Source organism: Pan troglodytes, chromosome 10, assembly GCF_028858775.2.
Source record: "Pan troglodytes isolate AG18354 chromosome 10, NHGRI_mPanTro3-v2.0_pri, whole genome shotgun sequence".
In the NCBI taxonomy this organism is placed as follows: Eukaryota; Metazoa; Chordata; class Mammalia; order Primates; family Hominidae; genus Pan; species Pan troglodytes.
In genome coordinates, this window is record NC_072408.2 from 41,981,335 (window position 1) to 41,994,176 (window position 12,842).

Consider the following 12,842-nt stretch of genomic DNA (forward strand, 5'->3'; position numbering starts at 1 on the left):
TACTTCTATTATCCTACTCTATTCTATTATTTCTATTTATTCTCATGTTAATAAATAAGAAAAGATAACAACCCTAATAGACTAACATATAAAGGATGTGAGGAAACTCAAATATGAATAAATGCTCTCCAGTGTTCTAAAGTTGCATGTATTGGTAATTTATTATTTTTATTGCTCAAAAGTATTCCTTTATATGTACCTACCACCCTTTGTATAATCATTCACCACCTGATGGATATATGGGTTGTCTCTAGTTTTTAACTACTGTGAATAAAGTTGCTATGAACATCCTGTGTACAAGTCTTTGTGGGAACATATGTGTTCATTTATCTTGGGTAAAAACCTAGGAAGCCAATTGCTGGATTTTTACAAGTGTATGTTTAACTTAACAAGAAACTGCTAAACTATTTTCCAAAGTGATTGTACCATTTTCCATTCCCATCAGAAGTGTATGAGAGTTTCAGTTGCTCCATATTTTCATCGACATGTGTTATTGTCAGTCTTCTTATTTTGAGCCATTTTAGTGGTGTGTAGTGGTATCTTAGTATGACTTTAATTTGCATTTCCCTGATGACTAAAGGTAGTGAGCAACTTTTTATGCATTTATTGAACATTTGCATATCTTTTTTGTGAAGCCTGTTCACAGCCTCTGTCCATCTTTAAATTAGTTTGCCTTGTTATTGTTGACTTGTAAAAAGAGTTCTTTGTCTGTGCAAAGGACTACACATGTCCCTTGTCAGAGACATATGTATATATAGCTGGGTGTGGCAGGTGGCTTTAATTCCAGCTACTCGGGAGGCTGAGGAGAATGGCATAGATAGATAGATAGATAGATAGATAGATAGATAGATAGATAGACAGATTTTTTGTCATGGTCTTGTGTTGTCTTTTCCTTTGCTTAAAAGTCTCTTTCAAAGAGCAGAAGTTCTTAATTTCAAAATCAAATTCATACTTTAAAACTTTCATGGATCCTGCTTTTTGTGTCTTATCTCAGAAATTTTTACCTATCCCAATGTTGTGAAGATTCCTTCTATGTTTTATTCTAGAAAAGTCTTTGCTCCGTCTCAAACTAATTTCTGTCTATGATGTGAGGTAAGGGTCAAAGTTGTTGTTGTGATGGATATCTAGTTGTTCTAGCATAATCTGTTATAATAGTATCCTTTCCTACATTGAAATACCTTGGCACTTTTATCCAAAACTGGCCAACAAAATAATAGAAACAGAGAGTAGAACGGTAGTTTCTAGGGGCTGGAGGAGAAGAAAAATGGGAAGTTATTGTTTAATGGGTATAGAGTTTCAGTTTTATAGATGAAAGCAGTTACAGAGATGGATGATGGAGATGGTGCTAAAACAAACATTATGAATTTATCTAAAACCAATGAATTGTACATTTAAATAGTTATGGTAAATTCTATGTTATATGTATTTTACACAATAAAAAATTGGAAAATAATTTTGACTAAATGTATGGCTCTATTTTTGGGCTCTCTATTATATCCCATTATCTATCTTTATGTCAATATCACAGTGTTTTGATTACCACAGCTTTACAGTCAATCTTGAATTCAGGTAAGTCCTCCAAGCATTCTTTTTCTAAATTGTTTTGGCTATTCTAGGTCATTTACATTTCCATATGAATTTTAGAACCAGTTTGTAGATATCTACAAAAAATATCTGCTGGGATTTTTATTGAAATTGCACGGAATCTTTCTAAATTTAGTTTCTTTAATAACCAAATTAGGGAGAATTAACACTTTAACAATACTAAATCTTCCAACTTGCAAACACGGTATATCTCTCTTTATTTATGTCTTCTTTAATTTCTTCAGGAGTGTTTTGTTGTTTTCAGTGTTCAGGTCCTGCACAGACTTTGTCAAATTAATCCTTAAATATTTCATGAATTTTTAGATGTTATTACAGATAGTAGTTTTAAACTTTTTATTTTCTAATTGTTCATAGCTAATATGAGAATACAATTGATTTTTTCCACACGTTGACCTTATATCCTGCAACATGTCTAATTTTATTAGTTCTAACAGATTTTTTTTAGATTCCTTTGGATTTTATATATATATGCAATCATGTTACCTGCAAATAAAAACAATTTTACTTTTTTCTTTTCAATGTGTATGATTTTTATTTCTTTTTCTTGCCTTAGTTTACAGGCTAGGATCTCCAGCACAACACTGAACAGAACTCGTAGGAATCAGCATATTTGCCTTGTTCTTGATCTTAGGGGGAAAGTGTTCACCATTAAATATGATGTTAACTGTAGATTTTCTGTAGATGCTCCTTATCAGACTGAGAAAAGTTTTTTTCTATTTCTAGTCTGGAGAATTATTAGTGTTGAATTTTGTCAAGTACTTATTGTGAATCTGCTGAGGTGATCACATGGTGTCTCCATTTTTTTGTTTATATGGTGAAATATATTGATTGATAGTCAAATGTTAAACTGACTTTGCTGGATTCAATCTGTTAATATTTTATTAAGAATTCTTTTGGAAGTTCTGGCCAGGGCAATCAGGCAGGAGAAAGAAATAAAGGGTATTCAATTAGGAAAAGAGGAAGTCAAATTGTCCCTGTTTGCAGATGACATGATTGTATATCTAGAAAACCCCATCGTCTCAGCCCAAAATCTCCTTAAGCTGATAAGCAACTTCAGCAAAGTCTGAGGATACAAAATCAGTGTGCAAAAATCACAAGCATTCTTATTTACCAATAACAGACAAACAGAGAGTCAAATCATGAGTGAACTCCCATTCACAATTGCTTCAAAGAGAATAAAATACCTAGGAATCCAACTTACAAGGGATGTGAAGGATCTCTTCAAGGAGAACTACAAACCACTGCTCAAAGAAATAAAAGAGGACACAAACAAATGGAAGAACATTCCATGCTCATGGATACTAAGAATCAATATCGTGAAAATGGCCATACCACCCAAGGTAATTTATAGATTCAATGCCATCCCCATCAAGCTACCAATGACTTTCTTCATAGAATTGGAAAAAACTACTTTAAAGTTCATGTGGAACCAAAAAATAGCCCGCATTGCCAAGTCAATCCTAAGCCAAAAGAACAAAGCTGGAGGCATCACGCTACCTGACTTCAAACTATACTACAAGGCTACATTAACCAAAACAGCATGCTACTGGTACCAAAACAGAGATATAGACCAACGGAACAGAACAGAGCCCTCAGAAATAATACCACACGTCTACAACTATCTGATCTTTGACAAACCTGACAAAAACAAGAAATGGAGAAAGGATTCGCTATTTAACAAATGGTGCTGGGAAAACTGGATTGCTGTATGTAGAAAGCTGAAACTGGATCCCTTCCTTACACCTTATACAAAAATTAATTCAAGATGGATTAAAGACTTAAATGTTAGACCTAAAACCATAAAAACCCTAGAAGAAAACCTAGGCATTACCATTCAGGACATAGGCATGGGCAAGGACTTCATGTCTAAAACACCAAAAGCAATGGCAACAAAAGCCAAAATTGACAAATGGGATCTAATTAAACGAAAGAGCTTCTGCACAGCAAAAGAAATTACCATCAGAGTGAACTGGCAACCTACAGAATGGGAGAAAATTTTTGCCATCTACTCATCTGACAAAGGGTAATATCCAGAATCTACAAAGAACTCAAACAAATTTACAAGAAAAAAACAAACAACCCCATCAAAAAGTGGGCAAAGCATATGAACAGACACTTCTCAAAAGAAGACATTTATGCAGACAACAGACACATGAAAAAATGCTCATCATCACTGGCCATCAGAGAAATGCAAATCAAAACCACAATGAGATACCATCTCCCACCAGTTAGAATGGTGATCATTAAAAAGTCAGGAAACAACAGGTGCTGGAGAGGATGTGAAGAAATAGGAAGATTTTACACTGTTGGTGGGACTGTAAACAAGTTCAACCATTGTGGAAGACAGTGTGGCGATTCCTCAGGGATCTAGAACTAGAAATACCATTTGACCCAGCAATCCCATTACTGGGTATATACCCAAAGGAATATAAATCATGCTGCTATAAAGACACATGCACACGTATGTTTATTGCAGCACTACTCACAATAGCAAAGACTTGGAACCAACCCATATGTCCAACAATGATAGAATGGATTAAGAAAATGTGGCACATATACACCATGGAATACTATGCAGCCATAAAAAATGATGAGTTCATGTCCTTTGGAGGGACATGGATGAAGCTGGAAACCATCATTCTCAGCAAACTATCGCAAGGACAAAAACCAAACACCGCACGTTCTCACTCATAGGTGGGAATTGAACAATGAGAACACTTGGACACAGGAAGGGGAACATCACACACTGGAGCCTGTTGTGGGGTGGGGAGAGGGGGGAGGGATAGCATTAGGAGATATACCTAATGTAAATGACGAGTTAATGGGTGCAGCACACCAACATGGCACATATATACATATGTAACAAACCTGCACATTGTGCACATGTACCCAAGAACTTAAAGTATAATAAATATATACATAGATACCAAGAATTCTTATATCTGTGTTTATGATAGATATTAAACTACACGTTTATTTTCTTATGATGTTTTTGTATGATTTTGATGTCAGAGTAATTTTGGCACCATAAAATGAGTTATGAAGTGTTTCCTCCTCTCATATTTTCTGAAATTTGCAGGATTGGTATGATTTCTTCATTCAGGGTCTGATAGAATTCACCAGTGAAGCCATCTTGGTTTGGTGTTTTTCTTCAAGGGAAGGTTTTAAAATTATAAATTCAGTTTTTTCAATAGAGCTAGAGTTGTTCACATTTTTCAACTTATATGTCAGTTTTGGCAACGTGTGTTTTTCAGAAATTTATCCATTTCATCTAAGTTGTCAAATTTATTAACATAAGGCTGTTCATAATATTTCCTTGTTAGCCTTTAAAGTCTGTTGAATTGGCCAAGCACGGTGGCTCACGCTTGTAATCCCAGCACTTTGGGAGGCCAATGCGGGGTATCACTTGAGGCCAGGAGTTCAAGACCAGCCTGGCCAACATAGTGAAACCCCATCACTACTAAAAACACAAAAACTTAACTGGGCATGGTGGCGTACACCTGCAACCCCAGTTGTTTGGGAGGCTGAGGCATAAGAATTGCTTGAACATGGGAAGCAGAGGTTGCAGTGAGCAGAGATCGCAGTGAGCAGAGATCGCACCACTGCACTCCAGCCTGGGCGACAGAGCAAGACTCTGTCTCAAAAAAATAAATAAATAAATAAAAATAAAATAAAATAAAATAAAGCCTGTTGATCTATGGTATCTCCTTTTTTCATTCCTGATATTTGTAAGCTGTATCTTCTTTGCTTTTTATAATCTTTCTAACTAGAGGTTTATCAATTTTGTTAATTTATTCAGTGATACTGCTTTTCATATCGTTGACTTTACCTATTATTTTTCTGTTCTTTATTTCAGTGATTTCCACCCTAATTTTTATTATTTCATTCTTCTACTTTTGCTTCATTTTGTGCTTCTTTTTATAAGTCTTTAAAATGGAGTCTTAGATAATTGATTTGGGATCTTTCTTCTTTTCTAACAAAAACATTTACAGATATAGGTTTCCTTTTAGATACTTCCGTAGCTACATTCACAAATTTTAAAATATTGTGCTTCGTTTTTTTAAGAGTCAAAGTATTTTCTATTTTACCTTGTGATTTGTGTTTCATGGACTATTTAGGAATATTATGTTTAATTTTCTAAAATATGGGAATTTTTCAGATATACTTTTGGTTAGGTTTTTAATCCAATTCTGATGTGATCAGAGTATACTCTATATGATTTCAATCCTTTTAAATTTAGCAATGCTTGTTTTATGGTCAAAATGGTTTATCTTGGTGACTGTTCCATATATACTTGAAAATAACATGTATTCTGCAATCACCGCAGGTAATGTTCTATGAAGGACGACTCAATCAAGTTGGTTAGTTAGTTGTTCAGGCCTTCTAAATCTTTAGTGGTATTATGACAACTTGTTCTATCAATTCCTGAGAGAACAGAGTTTAAAATCTATTCTAATGGTGAGTTTGTCTATTTCTCTTTATAGTTATGGCACTTCTGCTCCATGTATTTTGATGTTCTGTAATTTGCCAATTATTTACTATTATTATTGTTATTTCCTTTTGATCATCTGAACCTTTTATCATTATGAAATGTCCCTCTTTATCTGTCTTACTATTCCATGTACTGAAGTCTCCTTTGCCTGGGATTAATATAGCACCTTCGGCTTTCTTATTGTTTATGTTTGCATGCTACCTGTTTTCCCACCCTTTACTTTTAATCTAAATATTTAAAATGCATTTCCTGTAGACAGCATATTGTTTAATCATGCTTATTTATTCTATTTGACAATTTCTAGCTTTTAATTGGAAGGTTTAGACCATTTATATTTAATGTAATTATCAATATAGTCGACATTAAGTCCGGTCATCCCTTGTTTCCTCTTTCCTCTTTTGGATTAATTGAGTAAGTTTTAGGATTCCTCTTTTGGATTGAATAAGTTTTAGGATAGCTATACTTTTTCATTTGGTTATTTTATTGACTATTTTATGGGATTTATATTGTGCAACTTTAACTATCAATGCCTATATTCAAATAATATACCCTGTCACATACAAAGTAGGGACAATAGTTTGCTTCCATCTCCTTTGTGCTATTATCGTCATACATTTTACTGCTATGTATGTTATCAACCCCAAAATACATTGCTTTCTCTTTTGTTTTAAATAACTTGTTATCCTTTTTTAAAACTTTTTTTCATTTAAAATTTATTTATTTATTTATTTATTTATTGAGACAGCGTCTCGCTCTGTCACCCAGGCTGGACTGCAGTGGCATCATCTCAGCTCATTGCAACCTCCACCTCCCAGGTTCAAGCAATTCTCCCACCTCAGCCTCCTGAGTAGCTGGAACTATAGGCATGTGCCACCATGTCTGGCTAATTTTTGTATTTTTTGCAGAAACAGGGTTTTGCCATGTTGCCCAGGCTGGTCTCGAACTCCTGGGCTCTAAGTGATCTGCTCACCTCCTAAATAGCCTGTTAACTTTTAAAGAAAATTTAAAAACAAGAAAAAGTCTTAATATTTACCCATATACTTACCATTTCTGAAACTCTTATAAGTCCAAGTTTCTATTCAATATCATTTTCATTCAACCTAAAAATCTTCCTTTAGCACTCAGTATTCATTCGGATTCTGTTTGTGTGGAAACAAGTCTTTATTAACCTTTACTTTGAAAAACATTTTAACTGGACATAGAATTTCAGGTTGGCACATATTTTTCATTCAGTACTTTAAAAATGTTCTTCCAGACTGTAAATTAGTTCAACCATTGTGGAAGACAGTGTGGCGATTCCTCAGGGATCTAGAACTAGAAATGCCATTTGACCCAGCCATCCCATTACTGGGTATATACCCAAAGGATTATAAATCATGCTGCTGTAAAGACACATGCACACGTATGTTTATTGCGGCACTATTCACAATAGCAAAGACTTGGAATCAACTTAAATGTCCAACAACGATAGACTGGATTAAGAAAATGTGGCACATACGCACCATGGAATACTATGCAGCCATAAAAATGATGAGTTCATGTCCTTTGGAGGGACATGGATGAAACTGGAAACCATCATTCTCAGCAAACTATTGCAAGGACAAAGAACCAAACACCGCATGTTCTCATTCATAGGTGGGAATTGAACAATGAGAACACATGGACACAGGAAGGGGAACATCACACACCGGGGACTGTTGTGGGGTCGGGGGAGTGGGGAGGGATAGCATTAGGAGATATACCTAATGTAAATGACGAGTTAATGGATGCAGCACACCAACATGGCACATGTATACATATGTAACAAACCTGCAAGTTGTGCACATGTACCCTAAAACTTAAAGTATAATAATAATAAAATAAAATAAAACGAAACAAAGAAATAAAAATTGCTAATTTGCTAGGTGAAAAAAAAATGTTCTTCCAATGTCTCCTGGCTTACACTGATGCTGACAAACCATGTCTAATAATTCTTATCTTTGTTCCCTTATATTTAGTATATCTTCCCTAGCTACTTTAAAATTTTTCAGCAATTTGATTATGATGTGCCTTGGTGTAGTTGTCTTTATGTTTAGCCAGCCTAGGGTCACTGAGCTTCTTAAATTTATAGGTTTATAGTTTTTATTAAATTGAAGGGAAGCTATCCATTATTCCATCAAAATTTTCTTAATCCTATTACATAAATGTTAAACTACTTGATATTGTCCCTGCAGTCATTAATGCCTTCTTTTTGTTTTTCAGTATTTTTTCTATCTATGCCTCCATTTGTATGGTTTCTTTCTATGTCTTCAAGCGCATTTATCTTTTCTTCTGTAGTGTCAAATCTGTTATTAAACCCATTCAGTAAATATATATATATATACACACACATATATATATTTTCATATATATAGCACTTGTTTAGGGTGGAAGGACAAGTTTCATGTCAGTTACTTCTTTGTGACCAGAAGCAGAAGTTTCTTATCTCCTTATTTTTCTTATTTTTATCTTTTTTCTTATCTCCTTATTTTTCTCTTCATATTTCATGTTCTGTAGTTTCATATGTTAGGGTTGGATTTTTTTTTTTTATTTATCTTGCTTGGAATTCACTGGGCTTCTGAGTGACTTTAATCAGTTTAAGAAAATCCTGTCATTATTTCTTCAAACATTGCCTCTGTTCTATTCTTTGTCTTGTTTAATTTTGGAGCCTTAATTATTGGTTGATACGGGTCTTCTCCCTCTATTTTCCATATATCTCAACTCTGTTTGATATTTTCATACTTTCACCACATTGTGCTTCATTCTGGATTTCTTTTGATCTGTCTCCTAATTTACTAATTATCTCTTCAATTGGGTCCAATTTGCTGTTAGAATCATTCTACTTGGTTCTGCTTTAAATCCATTAGATCACTTTTTACATTCCCGGAAATATTTTCAGGCTTGTTTTTTAACATGTGCCTGACAGGTAGTTTCAATCTCTGGAGTCTTTGTGCATCTGTTTCTGCTATCTGTTGTTTTTGCTGATTCTTACTCACGGTGCCTTCTCTCCCTGTGTGCTTATTTGCTCACTGCCTTTGAAGAATTACTTGTGGAGATTTTTGAGGCTTAGGATGAAGAGGTCTTCATTGAGGGAGGATTTGCCTTTGCTTTTGCTAGGTGCCCAAAGGAAATACTAATCTGGAATCATTTAAAATTAAATTCAAGGTTTGAGGTTTTCTTTTACTACCTAGGTGATATAAATTTGGGCTGCAAATCAGGCTGGCTTGGACTTTTTCCTTCTGCTCTGCTCAGCACCAAGGAAACTTTCTTATAGTCCCTTGGAGATGTGGCAGAGGGGGTAAGTTTACTTTCTTTTTTTCTTGGAGACAGGGTCTCATCCTGTCACCCAGGCTGGAGTGCAGTGGCACAATCATGGCTCACTGTAGCCTCAGCCTCCCAAGTACCTGGAACCATAAGTGTGTGCCACCACACCCAGTTGATTTTGTTATTTGTAGAGACTGGGTCTTCCTATGTTGCCCAGGCTGGTCTTGAACTCCTTGGCTCAAGAAATCCTCCTACCTTGGTCTCCCAAAATGCTGGGATTACAGGCATGACCCACCATGCCCAGCCTAGGTTTACTTCTATTTCACCTTACACTAAGGGTATAACTCTTTGATTTTTCAGTTTTATATGGGGTCAGTCTCCTATTAGATTCCTAACTTCGGGCCAGCCATGAGTTTGAAGTTCTCAGACCAGCCATCAAAACCAGAGTGCAAGTTTGCTTCTATCAGCAAATACCTTCTGGTTAAAAGTAGCCTTTTTGTTTCACTTATCACTTTGAGTTTTCACTTTCAACTAGATTTTGACCTGATATTTCCCTACTATTTTGTTGGCTCTTTCATGCTTTTAAGATGTCTTAACTATTTTATCCAGCATTTTAAAGCTATTTTCAGCAGGAATGTTGATTCAAATAACCCAGCCCAAGCCTTTCACATTCCCAGAAACTGAAGTCCACTTAAAAAAAAAAATCCCATCAAATGGCCTCTATAGGTAATCCAAACCCTCACTGGTTATTTTTTGTTTGTTTGGGGGTGAAGAGGTTGTTTGTTTTTTGCTTTTACAGACTAATGTGTCTTCCTTAAAAAGCAATTGAGAAAGTACCCTATAATATAAGACTTTGTAAGGATTCAAATATAAAATAACTTCCTCTTTTCTGAGAAAGTAGCTTGGGAAGATAAAATCTCACCTTATGTTGAGTATATATGATATATAAAGTCTTTCACAATACCTAACATACAGTAGGTATTTAATAAATACCCTATACTTACTTTCCCTCCTCTCTCTCCTCTAGCTCTTCAGCTTTGAATAAAATCTAAGTTGTCCAGATGCTTAAGATAATGTGATTCAAAATAAATAACATGTGAATCTATCCCTGCTTAGAGTAAGTGACATGGTCAGTATGACATTTCTCTAAGACTCCTCTAGTCCACAGTGAAAATCACATGAGTTTCTGTCTCTCTCTATCTCATACACATACACACACACACACACACACACACACACACACACACAAGACCACATAACCTTATAAATTACTTCTTTTACAGTCTTTATTTTCAGGGATTGTTATGAAGCATAATGACCAACATATCATAGAACAAACTTAAGTTCTATTTAGAAAATGAAGACTTTTGGACTCCAGATAGAAATGTTCTTCTCTACTCACATAGGACTTGGGAATTTCCCAAGAAAGAAATGAGTAAGAACTTAATGTAGGATCTTCCTTCAGTGACTTGAATGAGGGTGGAGCAACCTTTTTACATTAGTACAAGCATATTGTTAGGATATGCCTGATGGCCACTGTGCTGAGGAGGTAGAAATTAGGCCAGAGCCACTTCCATTTCCTTACCTTTTTTTTCTCTTTTGAGACAGAGTCTGGCTCTGTTGCCCAGGCTGGAGTTCAGTGGCACAATCTTGGCTCACTGCAACCTCCGCCTCCTGGGTTCAAGCAATTCTTCTGTCTCAGCCTCCCAAGTAGCTGGGACTACAGGCATGTGCCACTATGCCCAGCTAACTTTTGTACTTTTAGTAGAGATGAGGTTTTGCCAAGTTGGTCAGGCTGTTCTCAAACTCCTGACTTCAGGTGATCGGCCCACCTTGGCCTCCCAAAGTGCTGGGATCACAGGCATGAGCCACTGCACCTGGCCTCCTTACTCTTTGAAACACATCACAGCAATGTTTGTAAGATTGCAAGAGGAGGCCAGGCACAGTGGCTCACACCTGTAATCCCAGCACTTTGGGAGGCCGAGGCAGGCAGATCATGAGGTCAGGAGATCAAGACCATCCTGGCTAACACGGTGAAACCCCGTCTCTATGAAAAATACAAAAAATTAGCCAGGCGTGGTGGCGGGCACCTGTAGTCCCAGCTACTCGGGAGGCTGAGGCAGGAGAATGGCGTGAACCCGGGAGGCGGAGCTTGCAGTGAGCAGAGATCGTGCCACTGCACTCTAGCCTGGGTGACAGAGCGAGACTCTGTCTAAAAAAAAAAAAAAAAAAAAAAAAAAGATTGCAAGAGGATAAGGAGGTGCAGCAGCCTGCCCCCATTCTCACTACAAATTTCCAATTATTATGACCAGCACTACCTCCATATTAAAATGAAGTTTTTTCCCTATCAACTATGCCTTTTAGTTCATATTCTCCTATTCTGTGATTTCTCTGCTTATAGAGTTCTGTCCATAATATTGAAAGAGACCAAGAAAGAGAGGAAAGCACAAATTCACAACATTTTTAAAGTTAAAGAATTCTTCGAGATGGCCTAATTCACTGCTTCCTTGTCCATACATGATTAAGTGGAAAGGCCAGAGAGGTTATGAGGTGCACAGGGTTATAGACCCACACTAGAACTCCCAAGTTCTTGACTTGCTATATACATCCCACTACGCTGTGCTACTGGTTCCCTGCAAGCTCTCAGAACTCTTCTCATCCATGCTTCATACTTGGAGAGAGTGAGGCAAGGGCAGATCTTAAGGCCAGCTGAATGAAGTTCTTTACATTGCCGCTAGTAGGATTCAGAAGAATCAGGAATACACAGAAAATGCAGAGTTAGGAAACGTCGTCTAGAGAGGGAGAATGGAACAGGATTTGGAAGTAATGGAAGGTCAAGACTGATGAGAGAGGGAAAGGCATTCCAGGTAGATAAAACTGATATTTGAAGTCTCCATGCAAAGAAAGAATGAGATATGTTGGTGAGGAGCACAATAACAAAAGTGATAAAAATATGGAATACTAGCTCAGGCCAACAATACTCAGATAATGGAGCGCATTTCATATAACACTAATTTTCCTCCTCTAGCACAAAGAAGATATGGGATCAAATTAATATCTGAGAAGCATTATAAAAGAACTGAGATAATTTTAGCTGGAAAGGTATAAGGGAGATGTGGATCTTCCTTTCCACAGTGAAAAGAAATGAGCTAGAATTGCCATTAGGAAATTAAGATTAGGCACTGGGGCAATCAGCTGTGCACTTTTACCTGAAAGAGGCCAAAGAGTCAGGAAATCTTGAAACAAGGTCTGAAGGAGACGCCCTTCAGCCTGGGATGAGTTAAGTTCAGTCCTGCCTGGAGGCAGAGGGAGGGATGAAATGTCCTGTCACAGAGTCTAGAAGTCTGGATCAGGGCCAATTCATGGAAACAAAGCATCTCATTATGGAGAGAGGTGGAGAACAGCAGGAAAAATCTCAAGCCTATTTGTCTGGGACTTCAGAGCAGTGTAGAAGTTTTCTGGC